Source organism: Macaca nemestrina, chromosome 5 (genome assembly GCF_043159975.1).
Source record: "Macaca nemestrina isolate mMacNem1 chromosome 5, mMacNem.hap1, whole genome shotgun sequence".
NCBI lineage: Eukaryota > Metazoa > Chordata > Mammalia > Primates > Cercopithecidae > Macaca > Macaca nemestrina.
This window is the reverse complement of record NC_092129.1, coordinates 134,210,786-134,234,336: the sequence shown is the minus strand read 5'-3', so window position 1 is coordinate 134,234,336 and position 23,551 is coordinate 134,210,786. Positions and strand designations below refer to the sequence as shown.

Below are 23,551 nucleotides of genomic sequence, written 5' to 3'. Positions count from 1 at the left end.
TATGTATTTATCATTTCTTTGTGGTGAGAATATTCAAAATCACCTCTTCTGACTATGTTGTAATACACGATACCTTACTGTTAACCATTGTCACCCTACTGTGCAATAGAACACCAGAACTTACTCCTCCCATCTAATCATAACTTTGTACCTCCCTCTCCCTATCCCTCCCTTCTCTCTCCCCTCACCAGTGTCTTGTAAACCAATTGATATGGTTTGGATATTTGTCTCCTCCAAATCTCATGTTGACAGGTGATCTCCAATGTTGGATGTTGGCCTTAGTATGGAAGTGTTTGGGTCATGGGGGCAGATGCCTCATGAATGGCTTAGTGCCTTCCCCATGATAATGAGTGAGATCTTGTTTTGTTAGTTCATATGAGAACCCGTTGTTTAAAGGAGTCTAGAAACTTCTCCTCTTTCTCTTGCTCCCTGTCTTGCCATGTGACACATCTGTTCCCCCTTCACCTTCTGCCATGAGTAAAAGCTTCCCAATGCCTCACCAGAAGCCAAGCACTTGCTGGCATCATGATTATATAATCTGCATATCCATGAACCCCAATAAACCTATTTTCTTTATAAATTACCTAGTCTCAAATATTCCTTGATAGCAATGCAAAACAAAATGATACTAATGAGTGGGGCATTGCTATGGAAATACCTGAAAACATGGAAGTGTCTTTGGACCTGGATAACAGGTAGCAGCTGAAAGAATTTGATGGGCTCAGAAGATGATAAAAAGACAAGGAAAAGTTTGGAACTTATTACAGTCTGGCTAAGTGGTTGTGACAAAATTGCTAATAGAAATATAGAAAGTGAAGTCCAGACTGATGAGGTCTCAGATGGAAATGAGGAATTTGTTGGGAACCAGAGCAAAGGTCATCCTTGTTATGCGCTAGCAAATAACTTGGCTGCAATGTATCCATGCCTTAGCAATTTATGGAAGATTGAACATAAAATTATGACCTGGGGTGTCTGGTGGAAGAAATTTCTAAACAGCAAAGCATTCAATATGTAGCCTGATTTTTAACAGCCCATGATCAGATGTGGGAGCAAAGCAATGGCTTAAGTTTGGAACTTATAACTAAAAGTTAGAAGAGCATAAAAATTTGGAAAATTTTCAACCTAGCCATGTGTTAGAGAAGGAAAAAACATTTTCAGGAGAGAAATGCAAGCTGGCTACAGAGCAACCACTTGCTAGAGACATCTGCAGGGCTAAAAGGGAGCCAGGTGCTAATAGTTAAGACAAAGGGAAAAAGGCCTCAAAGGCATTTCTAAAGTCTTCAGGACAGCCTCTCCCATTACAGGCTCAGAAGCCCATGAAAATGTAATGGTTTCTGGGGTCAAGCCCAGGGTCTCACTACCCTGATTCTCCTGTGAAGTGCTGCACCCTACATCTCAAAAACTCTAGTTCAAGCCTTGGTTCAAAGTACCCTAGATAGAGCTCAGGCCACCACTTCAGAGAGCACATGTTGTGAGCCTTGGTGGTTTTCACAGGGTGTTAAGCATGCTGGTGTGCAAAATACAAAAGTGAAAAGGGCTTGGAAGCTTCCTTTTATGTTTCAGAGGATGTACTGGAAAGCCTACATGCCCAGGCAGTAGCCTGCCACAGGGGCAAAGCACTCACAAAGTCTCTACTAGGGCAGTGCCAAGGACAAATACAGAGTTGGAGCCCCCACAGAGTCCCCACTGTGGTACTTGCCAGTGGAGCTATGGGAACAGGGCCGTCACCCTCTAGACCCCATGATGATACAGTCATAAATAGTTTGCAGCCTTAGTGTAAAAAAAGCCATAGGAATCAGATTCCAACTTGTGAAAGCAACCACAGTGGCTGCACCATGCAAAGACACAGGAGTGGAGCTGCTCAAGGTCTTGGGAGCCCACCCACTACACCAGTGGGTCCAGTATACAGGGAGATAATTTTAGAGCTTTAAGATTTAATGTCTGCCCTCTGGGTTTCAGAATTGCATGGGGCCTGTTACTCCTTTCTTTTGGCTGATTTCTCCCTTTTGGAATGGGAATGTTACCCAAAGCGTATATCATACCTTTGGTAATAAATATCTTTGTCCCATGGAAATAAATATCTTTGTTTTGATTTTACAGGTTCATAGGCTGAAAGAACTTGCCTTGGAGTCTCAAATGAGACTTTGGACTTTTTGAGTTGATGCTGGAAGAAGTAGAGACTCTTGAGGACTGTTGAGAAGGGATGGCTGTATTTTGCAATGTAGGAAGAACATGAGATTTGGGAGGCAAGGGGGCAGAATGATATAGTTTGGATATTTGTTCCCTCCAAATCTCATGTTGAAATGTGATCCCTCAAGTCGGAGACTGGGCCTAGTGGAGGTGTTTAAGTCATGGGAGTGGATGCCTCAGGGTGCCTTCCCCATGGTAATGGGTGAGTTCTTGCCATGTTCGTTCATGCAAGAGCTGGTTGTTTAAGGAAGCCTAACACCTCCTCCTTTCTTTCTTGCTCCTTCCCTTGCCAGGTGACACAATTGCTCCTCCTTCACATTCTGCCATGAGTAAAATCTTCATTAAGCCTCATTAGGAACTGAGTAGATGCTGGTTCCATGCTTGAACAACCTGCAGAACTGTGAGCAAAATCAACCTATTTTCTTTATAAATTACCCAGTCTCAGACAACCCCTTATGGCAACACAAACAGACCAATACACCATAGTTTTACTTTTTGCTTTTATTATATCAACTCTCTTTATTTTTCTTTTTCTTATTTTTAATATTCCACATGTAAGTGACATCATGTAGTATTTGCCTTTTTGTGTCTGGCTTATTTCACTTAACATAATGTCCTCCAAGTCCATCTATGTTGTAGCAAATAAAAATATATCAATCATTTTTATGACTGAATAGTATTCCATTGCATATGCATACTGAATTTTCTTTATCCATTCATCCAGTTTTGGACACTTGAGTTGATTCCATATCTCAGCTATTGTAAATAATGTTTTGATTTATAATGTAGTGCAAATACCTCTTCAACATACTGATTTCATTTCCTTTGGATATATACTCAATAGTGGGATTCCTGGATTGTGTGATAGTTCTATTTTTAATTTTCTCAGGTACCACAATACTGTTTTCCATTTACAATCTCACTGAAAATGTTTAAGTGTTCTATGTTATCTGTATCCTCACCAAACTTTGTTTTCTGTTGTCTTTTTTTATAGTAGCCATTCTAACTGGAGTGAGGTGGTATCTCATTGTGGCTTTTATTTGCATTGCCCTAATGATAAGTGTTGTTGAGAATTTTATAATGTACACATTGGCTTTTTGTATATCTTCTTTTGAGAAATGTCTACAATATCTTCTCCTTACTTTTTAATTGGGTTACTTTTGTTGTTGTTGCTGCTGAGTTACTTATGTTTCTTATATATTCTGGATATTAACCCCTTGTAAATTGTATAGTTTGCAAATATTTTCTCCCATTTGGTAGGCTGTCTCTTCACTCTGTTAATTATTTCTTTGAGGTGCAAAACCTTTTTACTTTGACCTAATCCCATTTGCCTATTTTTGCTTTAGTTGCCATGCTTTTGAGGTCTTTTTTTTTTCAATTGCCTGCCTAGCTCAAAGTTTTAAAGCATATCTCCTGTGTTTTCTTTTAGTAGTTTTATGGTTTGGGTTCTTAATACATTTTGAGTTGATTTTTGTATATAGTGAGAGGTAGGGGTCTAGTCTCATTCTTCTGCAGTTGTATATCCAATTTTTTTAGCACCATTTATTTCAAAAACTGCCTTTTCCCCAGTAGGAGTTCTTGACAATATTGACAGAAATCAGTTTAGTATAAATGTGTGAATTTCTTTTTGGGTTCTCTATTCTGTTCCATTTGTCTATGTGTCTGTTTTTATGCTAGGACCATTCTGCTTTTGTTACTTTAGTTTTGTAATATATTTTGAAGTCAAATAGTGTAATGTCTCCAGCTTTGCTCTTTTTGCTCAATAGTACTTTGGCTTGTTAAGGTCTTTTGTAGTTCCATATGAATTTTAGGGTTTTTGCTTCTATTTCTGTGAAGAATGTAATTTGTATTTTGATAAGGATTGCAGTTATATCTGTAGATCACTTTGGGCTGAGACTGGACGATTTATAAAGAAAGGAGATTGATTTGGCTCACAGTTCTGCAGGCTCTATAAGTATGGCACCAGTATCTGTTTGGCTTCTGATGAGGGCCTCAGGGAGCTTCGAATCACGGTAGAAAGCAAAGGGTAGCTGGCATGTCATACAGTGATAAAGGAAACAAAATAAATGCTAGGCTCTTTTAAACAACAAGCTTTCATACAAACTAAAAGCAAGAACTCACTCATCACAAAAGGGATGATGCTAAGTCATTCTTGAGGCATCTACTCCTATGATCAAACACCTCTGACTAGGCCTCACTTCCAACATTAGGGATTGCATTTCAACATGAGATTTGGAGGGAATAAATATCCAAATCATATCAGATAGTAGGGAAAATATAAAAATATAAATTTTTGCAACCCATGGACATGGAATATATTTACATTTATTTGTGTCTTCTTCAAATTCTTTCATCAATGTTATATAGTTTTCATCTCTTTGAATACATTTATTTCTAGGTATTTTATTTTTTGTAATATTGTAAATGGAATTATTTTCTTGATTTCTTTTTCAAGTAGTTTGTTATTGATATACAGAAATACTACTAATTTTTTATGTTGATTTTGTATCCTGTGACTTTACATAGATGTTTTATTAGTTTTAACAGTACTTTGGTGGAATTTTTAGAGTTTTCCATATATCAAATTATGCCATCTGCCAACAGGAACAATTTGACTTTCTTCTTTCCTATTTGATTTGTCTCTTTCTTGCCAAATTGCTCTGGCTAGGACCTTTAGTATTATGTTGAATAAAAGTGATCGAAGTTGGCATGTTTGCCCTGTTCCACATAAAGGAAAAATGCTTTTATCTTTTTCCCATTCACTATAATGTTAGCTGTAGGTTTGTCAATATGGACCTTTGTGTTGAGGTATGTTCTTTCTATACCTAAATTTGCTGACAGTTTTTATCACAAAGGGATATTAAATTTTGTCAAACACTTTTTCTGCATCGATTGATCACATGGTTTGGTTTTCATCTTTCTTTTTATTAATGTTGTGTATGACATTTATTGATTTTTATATGTTTAATTTTTCATCCCTAGGATTGAATTCCACTTGCTTATAGGGAATGATCTTTTTAATTTGCTGTTGAATTCTATTTGCTAGTATCTTACTGATAATTTTTACATTTATGTTTATCATTAATATTGGCCTGTAGTGTGTTCCTTTTTTTTTTTTTTTTTTTTTTTGCTGTGTCTTTGTCTGGTTTTGGAATCAGGATAATGCTGACCTCATAAAATGAGTTTGGATGAATTCCTTTTCTTCAATTTTCTGAAATAATTTTAGAAGAAATGGTATTAGTTCTTTAAATGTTAGGTAAAATTCGGTAGGGAGATCATCAAGTCCTGGGCTATTTTAGATGAAAGACTTTTTCTTACTGATCCAATTTCCTCACTTGCTATTGGCCTGCTCCAGGATTTTTGTTTGTATGTTTGCTTGTTTGTTTGTTTGTTTGTTTTCATCATAATTTAATCTTGGTAGGTTGTACATGTCCAATGATTCATCTATGTATTCTATGCCCTTAAATATGTTGGTTTATAGATGTGAATAACAGTCTTTTACTAACCTTTATATATTTGTAATATCAGTTGTAATGCCTCCTTTTTCATTTCTAATTTCATTTATTTGTATTTGTTTTCCTAGTCTGGCTAAAGGTATGTCCATTTTATTATCAAAAAGACAACTCTCCTTTATGTTGATCTTTGAATTTCTTTAAGTCTATATTATTTATCTCTGCTCTGAGCTTTATTATTTCCTTCCATCTGTCAATTTTGAGTTTAATTTGTTCTTGGTTTTCTAGTTCCTTGAGGTGCGTGGTTAGGTTGTTTATTAGAAATATTGTTTTCTTTTTGGACATAGGCATTTAGTACTATAAAATTTCATTTTAGAACATCTTTTGCTTTGTCCCATACGTCTTGGTATGATGTGTTTCCATTCTCATTTGTCTCAAGGAATTTTTAAATTTTTGTTTTATTTTTTTTCATTGACTCATTGGTTATTTAATTTCCATGTATTTGTAATGTCTCTAAAATTTTTTCCTTTTGATTTCTATGTTCATGCCATTATGGATTACAAAGATATTTGATATGATCTTTATTTTCTTACATTTGTTAAAACTTGTTTTGAGGCTTGACATACGATTGATCCTGAAGAATGTTGCATGTGTAATTGAGATGAATGTGTATTCTGCAGTGGCTGGATGGAAGGTTTTGTAACTATCTGTTAAGTTCATTTGGTCTATGATATAGTTTAAGTCTGAGGTTTCTATTTATTCTCTGTTTAGATGATCTGCTCAGTGTTGAAAGTTGAGTTTTGAAGAACTTTATTATGATTGTATTTCCGTCTATTTCTCTCTTTAGATCTAACAACATTTACTTTATATATTTGTGTGCTTCAGTGTTGGGTGTATATATATTTACAAATGTTATATTGTTGTTTAAAAGTGTATCTTACTAAATAACCACAGTACCAAAGCATTCATTATTATAATGGCGGTCTCTAATGCCTGTTTACTTTAATACAATGACCAAAACATAGAGTTAATTAAGCAGTTGGACATTTAATTTGTTCATTAATTCATTTATTTAGTATCATAAGAAGTAAGCTGCTTCTTGTGCAAAATGTTACTCAGCTACAGAACAAAGTTATTTCAGTCAAACACTATGCAAAGAAAAGAAATGTGTTTTGACATCAATAAAATTAGAGTGAGAATATGTGACCAAAAGGAAATAAATGAGCTCATGAGATAAGACTTAAGATACCATAATTTCAAGATGCATTGGTTCTGTAAATAATCGGAAATTATTATTTTTGCTTGTTTTGGGGAACTAACATAATTCATCAGCAAGAGAATGAAAGAGACAACACTTTCTGTAGATGTCAATGACACTCATCAGTTGATAGTCCAACTGGAGCAGCTGTATTTCTTTCCCTAATTGAAAAATTACCCTGGAAAATAAATGGAGTTTAAACATCTTGTGGTGATTAGATCTTTGGAGAAAAGATTATCAGTGGTGGAGAAAGTGTATAGAACAAAATAATTAGCATTAGATATCTTCATTACTTTTCAAAACTTCATCAATTTTTGATGTCTCATATTTTAAATTGGAAATAACATATTTGGAATATAACATAAAATATTAAGCACTAAACATTATATAATTATATGTATATGACATAAAATATTAAACATTATATACTTGTATGGTGAACTAAAATCTATCTACCTGAAGATTAATTCTAAAAAAATGAGCCATATGTTTAGTTTTCTTTATTTCTTATTTATCGACACTTTAAAAATAGCAAGTGATTCATTACGAATTTCTCTTTATTCTCCTTAATTCTTCCACATTCTAATAGAAGTGCTAATGTCTTTTAAAGATTTATAAAAATAATCTCATTATAAATATGATGATCCCCCAATCATGATTTACAGAAATAACATTAAGTAGACTTTTTAAAATTTCTATTTTAAGTTATAAAATATAAAGAAAACACTCCCTAGATATAATTTGGAAAATAAAATATAAAGTAAAAATAAAATCACCAATAATACCATATTGAAAGATAAATTATTCAACACTTTAGTTCCTTTCCTTATAGCTTCTATATAAGGTATTTATGAGCTATGTTGAATACATACAAATTTTGTCATCAACAAAATGTCATTTTTTGTCTGTCATACTCTTACATTTTATTCAGTAGGAAACATTTTTCTGTAGTCACTGGGTAAAATATCATCAGAGTGATGACAGTTTTCTCAATCTGAACTAACAGGCAGTCTTATCAATTTGCAAGCCCAGCCCCTATGCAACATTTAAATACATTCTCTACTATAGTAAACAAGATTCTGAACTTGATTTGCCACTAATTATTCTCTATTCTTTCAAGTCCACTTCTTGTAATCTCACATTGAGCACACGGGGAGGGGTGTCTTTTCATTCTCCTTCCAAGTAACTATCTGGTCTTAAACCTCTGGCAGCTGGACTTGAGGACAGAGGAGAGGGAAAAAACAAGTGTTCCCCATTTGAAATGGTATCAATGAACACAAGCGCTATGCTTGCTGTAGTCTGTTAGATACCTTAAGACTAAGCTCCTGTCTCTTGTAGTTCTCTTGACTTAAGTGAATACACTGGTAGTCACTTGGGAACCTTCCTGAGTCCTGAATTTCAGTTGCGCTTCTTGTTGTTGATGTCCCTTCACTTTTCTAGGAAACCATAGATGATCTCACACTGACTTTCCCCTTGTTTGCTAATATATGGTTCATGGGCAACTTGCATGCATTTACACCTCATGTTCAGAAAAGGTCTAGTTGTGCAGGTCAATTCCAAAATAACAACCCTGTCTCGTCTCTGCCCCCACAGAAAGTTAGGAGCCTTTATTTGCTTATCTGAACTTCATAGTATTGCTTTAGGTATAGGTTCTGAAAACCAGAAGAACTAGGTCATCGTTTCAAAGTCTAAACTTGTATTTTCTTTTCAATTACATATTGAGAATATGAGTTTGCTTTCATTTTCTCATGTGTAATGTCTTTGACTTTATATTTGTTTAGATTGTGCTCTGATTGAGATAGCTTTATTTTTAAATATCAAATCAAACTGTCTTTGGTTTTGTGATTGTTTCTTCTTAGAAAGTCATTGACATACAGATAACAGATAGTCTTCTACATTACAATGTTATTTCTTTCTTAAACATTATTTTTCCTTTTCTTAAGTAACACCAAGTTCTCTGTTACCCTTCAAATTTTCTTCTTTAACATATTATTTATCTGAGATTAGTAATTAAATGTTAGAATCATTTGATGTTCTACTTGAGGCCTACTTTCTAACTCTGAGAGGAAATTTTATTTATTCTCATGTATTCAGTTGCTAACCATATATGGAAAATTACCAAATATAAATCTATATTGCAGAGTTTTCTCTTGACTCACAAAGACACATTTACTCTTTCTATTTAACATCTGTTTCTGGCCAAATTCTCTAAGAATTAGATGACAATTCCCCACCGTCCCCCAATTTATTTCTTCTCCAGTGTTTACTATCTCAGCAAATAGCTCAACAAATACCTTGCTTCTAGAGTACATGAAATTTGTATTTGATGCTTTGCTCACTCTTAGCCTCTAGATTCAATTAATCACCCAGACATCAACTTCTTTATGTAAATATTATGTGAGTTCATTAATTTATTTGAATTTCTTTTGAAATCCTAATTCCTATTATTACTTACCTCGGTTATTGCACCATCTCCTAGCCTAGATGAAGTTATATATCATTCTTTCTCTTTCGAGAATTTTTTATTTTTATTTTTTTTGAGATGAGTCTCGCTCTGTCACCCAGCCTGGAGTGCAGTGGCGTGATCTCGGCTCACTGAAACCTCCGCCTTCCAGGTTCAAGCAATTCTCCTGCCTCAGCCTCCCGAGTACCTGGGACTACAGGCACGTGCCACCATGCCTGGCTAATTTTCTTTTTTCTTTTTCTTTGAGAGGAGTCTCCTTCTGTCACCAGACTGGAGTGCAGTGGCGCGATCTTGGCTCACTGAAAGCTCCGCCTCCTGGGTTACAGCAGTTCTCCGGCCTCTGTCTCCGGAGCAGCTGGGAGTACAGGCACACGCCGCCATGCCCGGCTAATTTTTGTATTTTTAGTAAGAGACGGGATTTCACCATGTTGGCAGGATAGTCTCCATCTCTTGACCTCGTGATCCGGCCGCCTCGGCCTCCCAAAGTGCTGGGATTACAGGCGTAAATTTTTTGTATTTTTAGTAGAGACGAGGTTTCATCCTGTTAGCCAGGATGGTCTTGATCTCCTGATCTCGTGATCTGCCTGTCTCAGCCTCCCAAAGTGCTGAGATTAAAGGCGTGAGCCACCGCACCTAGCCAAGAATATCCTTTACATGACAATTAGGGACTTACAGAAAATGATAGTGATTATTTTACTCTTCTGTCTAAAACTCTCCAATTATCCTCTGTTTTATTAAAGCCTCAGATTATTAACGTTGCCCATGATGTGCATCGTCCAATGAGATAAACCATGTTTGTATCTTACCCAATTCTTTGTAAGGTACATTCCACCTAGAATGACTCATTTTTTTTTTCTTTTGTGTTATTTCCAGTCTTAATGCCTTTGCCTATACCACTACCTTATGTAAATCACATGCTACTAGCCTCCTTCCCACCCACCCATATACTAAGTATACATACAGCCATTTTTTGCCTCATTAGTGTCACGCTTGAGGTAACTAAATCAGGGAAGATTTACGAACTTCACGCAAGTTTGATTTTACCATTAATTGTATAAATTTCTTCCTATGCCATTCAATTCTACCAAATTGTTTAATGTGACTCTAATGTTGATTGCAACGGTATAGACAATGTGCATTTTATTCATCACTGTATGTCCAAGTCTTGAACAGTACTTAATAGAGGGTAGGTACTCAAATATTTATTAAACAAACCACAGCTTTAACTATAGTTCATGGTCAATAACCTAAATGGGGAGAATATTTAAAGAAGTGAAAGAAAACAGTCATTTGTCTAGTTCCCATGGGCTGTAATAGGAAAGTACAAAAAGCTTCCAGAATAAAGTTTTTGGAAGTCTTTTAGATATTATGTGCCAGGCAAATGGTGGAGTTCTCAAGCTAGAAAATTATTGAATATAGAAAACTCTAGTATCATTTTCTATAAGACAAATCCTCACTTCACATTATCAGATTTCATAGACTCATATATGTCTGTCTATTACTGTATTCATTCAGCTAGGTAAATAGAGAAGAGATGAGGAAGAGAAGAAGAATATAATATTTAACAGATGTACCTTTGGGTGATAGAATTAAAAGCACTTAAAAATTATTCCATGGCCGGCCGCGATGGCTCACCCTTGTAATCCCAGCACTTTGGGAGGCCCTGACAGGCCGATCATGAGGTCGGGAGATTGAGACCATCCTGGCTAAAACGGTGAAACCCTGTCTCTACTAAAAATACAAAAAATTAGCTGGGCGTGGTGGCAGGTGCCTGTAGTCCCAGCTACTCGGGAGGCTGAGGCCAGAGAACGGTGTGAACCCTGGAGGCGGAGCTTGCCGTGAGCCGAGATGGCGCCACTGCGCTCCAGCCTGGGCGATGGAGGGAGCCTCCATCTTGGCGCGGGGGCAGGGCGGTGCGGGCAGAAATTATTCTTTATACTCTTGGTATTTTACATATAACTATACCCATTTTAATTTCATAATTATAATATGTATACTTAGACTTAAAATATTATTAAACAAAGGCCGTATCAACCACACATGTGTACGTGAATTTAACTAATGTTTATTAAATGTGATGGGTACTCTGTTTTAACTTTACCAAGATATTGGTAAAATTGTTCATCAGAAGTTCCTCGTTATTTATCCTCAATAGAATCCAGGAGACAACACAAGACATTTAGAACTTTCTTTTTCCATTAATACTCTCATAAATTGGAGAACCAGAAGTTGTTATGCAGATGTGCATTAGATTGGAAGTTTAGAGATACTGGCTATCATAGGTTATCATTACTGAAAAAGCAGAGTACATGGCTACCCCAATAGTTTCTTTGTTTTTCATGTATATTTCATTAAGATTTGTAATAATATTTTAGGCACAAAGACATCATTAAGTTGCAATGCTCCTCAAAATAGAAGGTGAACTAAATTTTCTCCATATTGATGTCTGTCCCTCGTAATCATTAAGAAATTTGTAACTCCTAAAAATTAACAAGTAACTACATTTCAAGTATTTCTGTGAGCTTTGCAACTTAAATATATCCACAGTTATGAAGAAAGGAGGATTTGTATAAACCATTCTCTGCTTTCTTAAGTGAAATCCTTCCTTGCCACATAGCAATTATGTCCTCTGGTGGATAAAAAGATGAATATGAAAGAATACTATTTTAGGATCTACAGGCTCTATTTGGACGTAACTCATTTATAAACTCATGAAAAATAGCAAATCATTTCTATTTTCAAATAAAATCATACTTAAGAATGAAAGCTGTCATAATTATGTGGTTTTGTCACTATGCATATATTTTGTAATATTCTGATTTGATTATTTTAAAGATAATAATTCTATCACTGTTATCAGTCATGACACTTTTATAGGACTGATGACACGTCTTGTTTACAGTGGTGAAAACTGATTGGTAAAATAGTCAATCTATTTCATGTTTACATTTTTTTAAATGCATGTAAAGGTGTTCATAATAGCCTTGAATTACCTTTTGTATTTCTGTGGTGTCAGTTGTAATATCTCCTATTTTATTTCTCGTTGAGCTTATTTGCATCTTCACTCTTCTTTTCTTGGTTAATCTTGCTAATCGTCTATCAATTTTCTTTATCTTTTCAAAGAACCAGCTTTTTGTTTCATTTATCTTTCATATTTTTGTGTTTCAGTTTCATTTAGTTTTGCTCTGATCTTGATTATTTCTTTTCTCTTACTGGTTTGGGGTTTGGTGTGTTCTTGTTTCTTTAGTTCCTATACCTTAGATTGTCTATTTGTGTTCTTTCTGACTTTTTGATGTAGGCATTTAAGGCTAGGAACTTTCTGCTTAGCACCACCTTTGCTGTATCCCAGAGGTTTCGATAGGTTGTGTCACTATTATGGTTCACTTCAAAGAATTTTTAAATTTTCATCTTGATTTCATTGTTGACCTAATAATCATTCAGGAGCAGTTAATTTAATTTCCAAGTATTTGCATTGTTTTGAAAGTTCCTTTTGTAGTTGATTTCCAATTTTATTCCATTATCATTTGAGCATTTTGAAATAATTTCAATTTTCTTAAATGTATTGACACTTGTTTTGTGTCCTGTCATATGGTCTATCTTGGGGAAAGTTCCATGCGCTGATGAATAGAATGTATATTCTACAGTTGTTGGGTAGAATGTTCTGTAAGAATCTGTTAAGTCCATTTGTTCGAAGATACAGTTTAAATCTGTTTTTTCATTATTGACTTTCTGTCTAGATGACCAGTCTAGTGCTGTCAGTGGAGTATTGAGCTCCCCGACTATTACTGTGTTGCCGTCTATGTCATTTCTTAGATCTAGTAGTAATTGTTTTATAAATTTGGGAGCTACATTGTTAGGTACATATATTTTTAGAATTATGAAATTTTCCTGTTGGACAAGGCCTTTTATCATTATATAATATCCCTTTTGTCTTTTTAAACTGCTATTGATTTAAATATGGTTTTGTCTCATATAAAAATAGCTATTCCTGCTTTCTTTTCGTGTCCATTTGCATGGAAAATCTTTTTCTACCCTTTACTTTAAGTTTATGTGAGTTCTTATGCATTAGGTGAGTCTCTTGAAGGTGGCAGATCCTTGGTCAGCAAATTCTTATTCATTCTGCAGTTCTATATTTTTAAGTGGAGCATTTAGGTAATTTACATTCAATGTTAGTCTTGAGATACGAGGTTTTATTCCATTCATTATGCTATTTTTTGCTTGAATACCTTGCTTCTTTTTTATTGTATTTTTTGTTTTATAGGTTCTGTGAGATTCATGCTTTAAAGAGGATCTGTTTTGATGTCTTCCCAAGATTCGTTTCAAAATTTAGAGATTCTTTTAGCAATGTACAACCCTCCTAGCTTAAATCAGTAAGAATTAGAAACCTTGAACAGACCAATGACAGGCAGCAAGACTGAAATGGTAATAAATTACCAACAAAAAAAAATCAGGACCAGATGCATTCACAACTGAATTCTGTCAGACATTCAAAGAAGAACTGGTACCAATCCTATTGACACTATTTCACAATATAATGTAAGAAGGAATCCTCCCTAAATCATTCTATGAAAACAGCATCATCCTAACACCCAAACAAGAAAGGACATCATCAAAAAGAAAACTACAGACCAATATCCCTGATGAACATAGATGAAAAAATCCTTAACTAAATACTAGCTAACTGAATCAAACAGCATATCAAAAAAAATCCACCATGATCAAATGGGTTTCATACCAGGGATGCAGGAATGGTTAACATATGTAAGTCAAAAAATGTGATACACCACATAAACATAATTAAAAAGAAAAATCACATTATCATTTGAATAGATGCAAAAAAGAACATTTGACAAAATCCAGCATCACTTTATGATTTAAACCCTCAGCAAAATCGGCATACAAGGGATATACCTCAATGTAATACAAGCCATCTATGACAAACCTACAGTCAACATAACACTGAGTGGAGAAAAGTTGAAAGCATTCCCTCTGAGAACTGGAAAAAGACAAGGATGCCCACTCTCACCACTTCTATTCAGCATAGCACTGGAAGTCCTAGCCAGAGCAATCGGGCAAGAAAAAGAAACAAAGGGCATCCAAATTGGTAAAGAGAGAAGGTCAAACTGTCGCTCTTTGCTGATGATATGATCATATACCTAGAAAATCCTGAAGATGCCTCCAAAAAGCTCCTGGAACTAGTAAATGAATTCAGCAAAGTTTTGGGATACAAAATTAGTGTACAAAAATTAGTAGCTCTGCTATATACCTACAGCAACCAAGCTGATAATCAAATCAAGAACTCAACTCCTTTTTACAATAGCTGCATAAAAATATAAAATACTTAGGCATATACCTAATCAAGGAGATGAAAGAACTCTACAACAAAAAGTACAAAACATTGCTGAAAGAAATCATAGATGACACAAACAAATGAAAACACATCCCATGCTCATGTATGAGTAGAATCAGTATCATGAAAATGACTATACTGCCAAAACCAATCCACAAATTGAATGCAATTCCCATCAAAATACCACCATCATTCTTCACAAAACTAGAAAGACAATCCTAACATTTATATGGAACCAAAAAAAGAGCCCAAGTAGCCAGAGCAAGTCTAAGCAAAAAGAACAAATCTGGAAGAACCACACTACCTGACCTCAAACTATACTACAAGGGCATAGTCACCAAAACAGTATGGTACTGGTATAAAAATAGACACATAGACCAATGAAACACAAGACAGAATTCAGAAATAACCCCAAATACTTACAGCTGAACTTCAACAAAGCAAACAAAAACATAAAGTGAGGAAAGGACACCCTATTCAACAAATGGTCCGGGAATAATTGGCAAGCCACATACAGGAGAATGAAACTGGATCTTCATCTTTTACCTTATACAAAAATCAACCCAAGATGGATAAAAGAGTTAAATCTAAAACCTGAAAATATGCAAATTCTAAAAGATAACATCGGAAGAATCCTTCTAGACATTGGCTTAGGCAAAGACTTCATGATCAAGAACCCAAAAGCAAATGCAACAAAAACAAAGATAAATAGATGGGACTTAATTAAACTAATGAGCTTCTGTGCAGCGAAAGGAACAGTCAGAATAGTAAACAGAGAACCCGCAGAGTGGGAGAAAATCTTCACAATCTACACATGGGACAAAGGACTAATATCCAGAATCTACAACTAACTCAAACAAATTAGCAAGAAGAAAACAAGCAATCCCACCAAAAAGTGGACTAAGGATATGAATAGACAATTCTTAAAAGAAGATATACAAATGGCCAACAAATATATGAAAAAATGATGACCATCATTAATGAGCAGGGAAATGAGAATCAAAATCACAATACTATACTACCTTACTCCTGCAGAAATGGCCATAATAAAAAAAATAAAAAATAATAGATGTTGTTGTGGATGTGGTGAAAAGGGAATACTTCTACACTGTTGGTGGGAATGTAAATTAGTACAAACACTATGGAAAACAGTATGGAAATTCCTTAAAGAACTAAAGTAGAACTGCCATTTAATCCAACAATTCCACTACTGGGTATTTACTCAAAGAAAAATAAGTCATTATATGAAAAAGATGCACACACATGCATATTTGTTGAGGCACAATTTGCAGTGTCAAAAATATGGAACCAAACTAAATGCCCAGCAATCAATGAGTGAACAAAGAAAAATATATATATATATACATACATATACACATACATGCCATGGAATATTACTCAGCAATTAAAAGGAACTAATTAATGGTGTTTGCAACAACCTGGATGCAACTGGAGACTATTATTCTAAGTGAAGTTTTAGGAATGGAAAACTCAACATCATATGTTTTCATTCATAAGTGGGAGCTAAGCTATGAGGATGCAAAGGCATAAGAATGATACAATGGATTTTGGGGACTTAGGCAAAAGGGTGGGAGGTGGGGGAGGGATAAAAGACTACAAATTGGGTTCAGTGTATACTGCTCGGGGGATGGGTGTACCAAAATCCCATAAATCACCACTAAATAACTTATTCATGTAACCAAATACCACCTGTTTTCCCAAAACCTATGAAAATAAATAATTTTAAAATATTATTTAAATTTTTTGTGGGTACATAGTAGGTGTATATATTTATGAGATACATAAGGTATTTTGTTACAAGCATGAATGAAAAATAAGCACATCAGGGAGAATGTGCTTATTGAAGAATGCTTTCAAGCATTTTTCCTTTGAGTTACAAAGAATCTAATTATATTCTTTAAGTTATTTAAAAGTATATAATTCAGTTATTATCGATTATAGTAACCCTATTGTGTTATCAATAGTAGTTCTTATTCATCCTTTCTAATTTTTTTGTACCCATTAACCATCCCCACTTCCCTTCCAAATCCCCACTACCCTTCCCAGCCTCTTGTAACCATCCCTCTAGTCTCTATGTCCATGAGTTCAATTCATTTGATTTTTAGATCCCCCAAATAATTGATACCATGTGACATTTGTCTTTCTGTGCCTGGATTATTTCACTTAATATAATGATCTCCAGTTCCATTCATGTTGTTGCAAAGGACTGGATTTCATTTTGGCGGGGGCTAGAGTTATTGATTTAGGAATGCAGCAACACAAGAGTATACCAATATACATTTTATAATCCCCTAAGCTGTAGATTTAGTTGTGCACACAGACCTAGTCTTTTTGTTCAGGGTGGACTGTTCATAGATTGCTGGAAATCTTGGGAACAGACTGTCAATCCCTTTCTTACTGACGATGAACCAGGAAACTTGTAGCCCTGGAGATTTCTGACTATTATCTTTGCCTACTCAGGGTAACCACCATTAGAATAAAGCAAAATTGATGGAGAAAATGAGGAAAGAGATAGAAACAACCAGGGTTTTTGGTAATATCACTTAGCTACAAGACTGTACTTGTCTGAAGCCTTACCTCAGGGCATACATTTGCGTGGACATACAACTTGCCATCTTTTTTAGCCAGTTTAAATAAACTAATCTGTTATTTTCATCTAATGCAATTGAACTGATAGAAAACTGAAGTTATTTTTTCAATTTTGGCAAGTAGTTATTTTATCTGATTAAAATATGAATGTATTGCTCACCTGAAAAATAAAATAGATAGTATGAATATATGTAAACAGGATTCGTATCAGATTTCCTCAGGCACAGTTCATATAAGTTTGACAGTATTGTTGGGAACAACCAAATACTTACCAACTGAAAAGCTACCAAATAGTGAATCTTGACAGAAATATAATTTAAAAATAGATGGAGAAGAGTCCTTCTTTTCAAAGGGGCAATGCTGCAAAGTGAAGATAAATGTCATAAGATACATGAAGCTCTTGTTATATAACAGATTTATGCTTCCAAAGCAATAACATCCAGCAAAACCACTTAGGAAATGAGCAACAAGATGAAACAAATAGACTGCTGAACTTTGAGGTGCAGTAAAGTTTTTCCCATTCACCTGGAGCATTCTCATCCAACTGGAATTAGAACTAGCTGCAAGATAAATCATCTAAAATCTAGAGCTCTGAGTAGTGAAGAGATAAACATAAGATTAACTGTTCCATCTAAACTCATTTCTCATCACAAGGCTCAAATAAATCCCAGTGTCTGTTGTATATCAAAGTCACACTGCCATAAGGAAACATCAGACTTTATTCTGAGGATTCTTTGTCATCTCATAAAAAATGGGTTACTAACAAGACAGTTATCAATAGCATCTATGAAATAGACTTTTATAATCACAGTCCTTGCATATTTTTGCATAAATTAATATACATTTAGTACTAAACAGAATGAGTAGATTTTCTTCATAATTATTAATTACACCAATTGGTTAAAAATTTCATTGCAAATTATTAAAAAATTATGGCTGATGATGATGCTTTGGAGATAATAAAAAAATAGAGATACAGTATGTGATAAAGAAAAGCATCGTAAGAATTGACCCACTGAGAAATGTATCCAAAGTTGAAGAGATAAAGACTATCTATTGTTTCCTTTGTGGGTCTTCCTTGACCCACTAGGGATGATTAAATTTCTTCCTTTCCTGATGGTAACTTGCTGTCTTCCATAAATCGCTCTTAAAAACGTCCTGAGAAGCAAGTAGGCGAAGGCATATAAAGATACATGTGAGTTGTGCTAAGCAGTGATGGAAAAAAGCCCCAAACCTCCCTAGTTCCCTATAATTGTAGTTATCTTATGTAAATAGAAATGATACACTTATGACATTTCATTCCTCTATTACACTACATTTTCCACCACACACTGTGTGTATATTCACACTAATCGGTAGATCTTAACATTATTTTGAAAATGTAATTTGAAAAATGTCAAATTCCTAGAATATTCCCCATATTGTTAATAGATAAAAGTACTCATATGATGTTACATGGAATAACAAATTTGGGTAATGAGACATTATGAGACAGCAAAATTAATCATATAACACTTTTACTCAGGTTACATTAGGGAGTCCATACTATGGTGCCAGAAATAGCTATAGGAAAGCATTAATTGATCTAACAAACAAGTATTTAGTTTTTGTTATGTACCAGGTACTATTCTAGATGATGGGAATGAAACACTAATTAATATGTGATTGTTGACTTTGAAAAGCTTGTAGTATAATATAATAAGACAAGGAACTACTAAAGTGAAATAGAAACCAAGATATATGGTCCCAATAATGCTTTACTGACAATGAAAGTTTGCATTGGAAAGGGGACCCCAAACTGAGTCTTAAAAGTCAAAAAGGCATTTGCCAACAGCATGGAATTGGATGAGAGTCAGAGATGTGGAAAGGCCATTCTAAGAGGAACAAGTACTTGGAGAAGCCACATCTAGTTAAAAGCCAAGAAGATACTATGTATGCGCTCAGGTGACAATGGCAGTGTTTCTCACAGAGCTGGGAAATAAGAACCCAGCTGCATACCTGTATCTTAGTTGACAACTCTGTATTCGATTGGGGGATCATGAATTTTAGTTATTTTTTGTGCCACTGAGTTCCTAGTTTCTAGGGTAGTGCTGTTGACATACAAATGCAAGAAATAATTGAGAGAACATGCAATGTGAATATTTATGAGAATCAAAGGGGAGGCACCAACAGTCAGAAACAGTGGTGAAGCAGAGGCCAGAGAAAGAAATTTCAAGAGGAAGAGAGCAATAAGGCGTGAAACGTTGCCAATAAGTCACATAAAATAGGGTGAAAAAAAGCATTTGGTAATTAGGAAATCATTAAAGTGGTACCTGAGTGTAGTATCTTGAAGAGTACATGGAAGACAGATAAATGCAGCAATTGAGGAAATTCCTCTCTTGAAACTTGTATTTTACAGAAAAGAGAAATATAAATTTGTAGGTAGAGCCAATGTAGGATTCTTTTTTAATTATTATTTTGCTTGCCGTTCCCTTCTTCATTCTTATATGGAAAATAATTGACCACTGACAGGCAACTGTGAGAATGAAAAGATGAAAACTTTAAAAAGATTTGAAATCAGATGATATGGAATAGTATTTGGGCTCTGCCTTGTTAGCTGGCCACCTTGCACAAATCAGTAACTATCTGAGTTTCAGTGTGTGCTTGAGAAAATAGGAACAGTAACATACATCCTACCTTATTCATATGAATATTTAGATGATTATATATAACAATGTATGTGGGGAGGTTGAGGCAGGAGAATGGCGTAAACCCGGGAGGTGGAGCTTGCAGTGAGCTGAGATTCGGCCACTGCACTCCAGCCTGGGCGTCAGAGCGAGACTCTGTCTCAAAATATATATATATATGTGTGTGTGTGTGTGTGTGTGAAAGTAGGTTATAAATCAAATTCATGATTAGCTTTCACTCAAATTAGACCTCTGTAAAATAAAAAGTAGATAATAGATACATTGATTATCAGACTAAAAGAAAAATACATTTAGATAAAATAACTAAGTTGGAGAGTGAATGTTAACTTGTTTAGCTGTAATTTGTGACTCCACCAAATTGTAATTTTTGATCCACTTCCTATTTCAACTGGGTTTATATTTCACTTCTAGTACTAGAAGTGCTAGAAACTCATATTCATCTTTCAGCTGCTAAGTGTGATAAAAGAATGTTCCATGAAATTAATTCTCTATTTTGGCAAAGACTAAAACTGCAATAAGCACAATGCAAATTTAATCTATTCTGTTTATAGTCTCATTGTCACTTCAAGGTCCTTTTGGGATGCCATATGGGCTGGTTTACTGCTTAGATGAAGTTTACAAATATAAACAAATAAATAATTTTGGGAATTTCTACAGAGTCAAATTAAGTTGGATGTAATGTCAAATAAACAGCACATATATCATAACTTCACAATGAAATATAATTTATTACATTTCAGGAAACAAATTCCCAAATTATATTTTACTGGATATGCAAAAATGCTTGCTTGCGTCTAATGTATTTCAAATCTGCCACTTATTTAGAGTCATGCTTTTTACCACAGTAAATAATACAATTCAAAATGTATTCATATCCCAATGAGTCTGCCTGTTTTCTAATATGCTAACAGATCTTATTTATCCAATGGAATGTTCATGAACAAATTTAGCCAAGCTACATTTTTTCTTCTTTCCTAAAGTAAAATTCTGAGATGGAGAACAAAGTGATTGTTGACAGAACTAACGTTTAGCTTCTTTAATAGTGAGATATTTAAGACAAGTCAGCTAAATGCTTTACAAAAAATATGAAATTTGTGCACAGGAAAAAAAAATGGTTGGCCACCAACTGATGTTGAATAATGCTTACAAATATTTGGCCATCGCAATATTTTTTAAAAAGCCAATGAACAAATACAAATCAGCAAGTCATAAAAATATAGAAATTTTTTATTAAATTGAGAATGTAATTCAGAAAAACTATATAGTATTTGGTGGATATTAAAGCATAGATATCTGAACTGTGGATAATTTTAAGAGTGAATTTATCTCCATACTTCATCCATTAAGTGTTACTAAAGGACAAATGTGTGTAAGAATCTTCTGAATGACTTTTATTTACTTACATATCTTTATATCATAAAATACCAGTTTTATTAAGAAATATTATCTTTTTCTATATCAGAGAATTACCCTACATGATGAACATCAGTCATTATGTCATTATCTTCAACATTATCATGAAGTATTATTATTATTTCCAGGAAATGTTTCAGTTTACAGTGTACTTTTAGAAATACTGCTGCATTGACTTAGCAAAAGTCCTGAAGTTGATGAAGAAATCATATCTTTTTTGTAACTTTTATTTTAAGTTCAGGGGTACATGTGCAGGTTTGTTATGTAGGTAAACGTGTGTCATGGAGTTTTGTTGTACAGATTATTTTGTTACCTAGGTATTAAGCCTGGTAACCATTAGTTATTTTTCCTGGTCCTCTCCCTCCTCCCACCCTCCACCCTCCGGTAGACCCCAGTGTCTGTTTTTCTCCTCTATGTGACCATATGTTCTCATCATTTAGCTACTACTTATAAGTGAGAACAATGCAGCACTTGGTTTTCTGTTCCTGCGTTAGTCGTATCTTCTTCTAAAGATTGGAAAGTTGGAAGTGAGAGAGGTAAAGTCATATAGCTTTAAGTCACAAAGTCAGAAGCCATAATTCAGTTTTTGAAATTTAGATGCTGTATTCTTCTGTAGACCACACTTTATAGTTTACATTTGCTAACAGTTTATAGCTAACAAAATACTTTCTCAAGCGTTATCTCAGTGAGCTCTTTGTATTGACCTAAGAAATAAACATCAATATATACATTTTGCAATTGAATGTTCTAACATTGAGAGGAATTAAATGTCCTGTCCAATGTAACACAACTTGTTTGTGCAAATGCCTGTATTGAAACAAAATATATCTAACCTTTCAACTTTGTAATCAATTCAGGTTGTACATTGTGTCATATGTATAATTAGTGTATATTTCATATACTACTAATTATTTTATTTTCAATTTAGCTGGTCTGTGATTGCAGAGATTTCTCAGTTTACAAAATTTCTAGGATTTAGATCCTTATAACCCAATCCATTCTCTCCTCCAAGTTGCAGAGATTTCTCAGTTTACAAAACTTCTAGGATTTAGATCCTTATAACCCAATCCATTCTCTCCTCCAAGTTTTTTTTAAAGACTCCACCAAAGGTTTTTGGTAAGGAGATTTCAAGGAATTCCAAGGGAAGGGTCCTTGAATAAATAGGACAGGAAAAAGTAGAATAGTGAAAATGAAAGTGCCCTGGGCATTGAGGCTTGGCATCTATCTATTCATTTGATCTTGGCTAGTCCACCACACTTACCAGACTTCTATTTAACCTGTACAAACCAAGGTTTTCCATTAGATGAGGCTGAGACACAATGTAAATCTAAAAATTCCCAGTCAACAAAACTTAAAGGTTTAATATTATTTCTCTGATGAGTAGGCTCCAATAAATTAAACATGATGGAAATATGTCTATATAAAATAAATGCAGTAGTTATAGTCTAATATTCAAATATAAAATTCCAAATTGTGATTATTTGTTTTGATTTACTTTATATCATGTGTGAAGACAAGATTTTTAAGGAAACAAGTCATAAATTATAACTGCCTTTGTGCTCACTCTAGGCATGTCAATTCATACTATCATAAGATTGTAGTTGTGGAAAATAGGCAAACTCACATCAATTTTAAAAGTCTATTAGACAGATACTTTGTAAGAAATGTTAATCACAGTTGTGGTAAACACAAAGAATGCCCAGTGCAAAGCTATTTCATTACTGAGAAAATAGGAAATAGGCTATTCACTGCTATGCACAGGGGCTATACTGTCTGATCTATGTCTTGTCTTCTGTAATGGACTGATAATCACCCCTAAATATATCAGTTCCCATTCCCTGGAACTTGTAATTGTTACCTTATTTAAAAAAAAAAATGTTCTTTGTAGGTGTGATTAAATTAATGATTTTAAGATGGTGAGATTATCTTGAATTATCTGGACAGGCCCAAAATGTCATCACATGTGTCTTTATAGAAGAGAAGCAGAGGGACATCTGACATACACAGAAGAAAAGGCAATGTGAAAGGAGGCAGAGATTGAAGTGAAGTGGCCACAAAATAAACAATGGGGGCAGCCTCCAGGAGCTGGAAGAAGTAAGGAACAAATTCTCCTCCAGAGCCTCTGGA

General features: G+C 34.5%; 1 long non-coding RNA gene across 6 annotated transcripts in view; it reads left to right on the top strand.

Moving 5' to 3' along the window:
- The window catches only part of LOC105490904 (uncharacterized), a 129,083-nt gene that overhangs the window by 10,130 nt on the left and 95,402 nt on the right, over positions 1-23,551 (top strand). For 5 of the 6 annotated variants that reach the window (XR_011623676.1, XR_011623674.1, XR_011623678.1 and 2 more), the window contains exon 2: positions 2,484-2,590. This is a non-coding gene — a long non-coding RNA (uncharacterized lncRNA). Of the gene's footprint in view, positions 1-2,483; positions 2,591-13,625; positions 16,351-23,551 lie in introns of those variants that run through there. The other variant, XR_011623675.1, reaches the window with a different exon arrangement.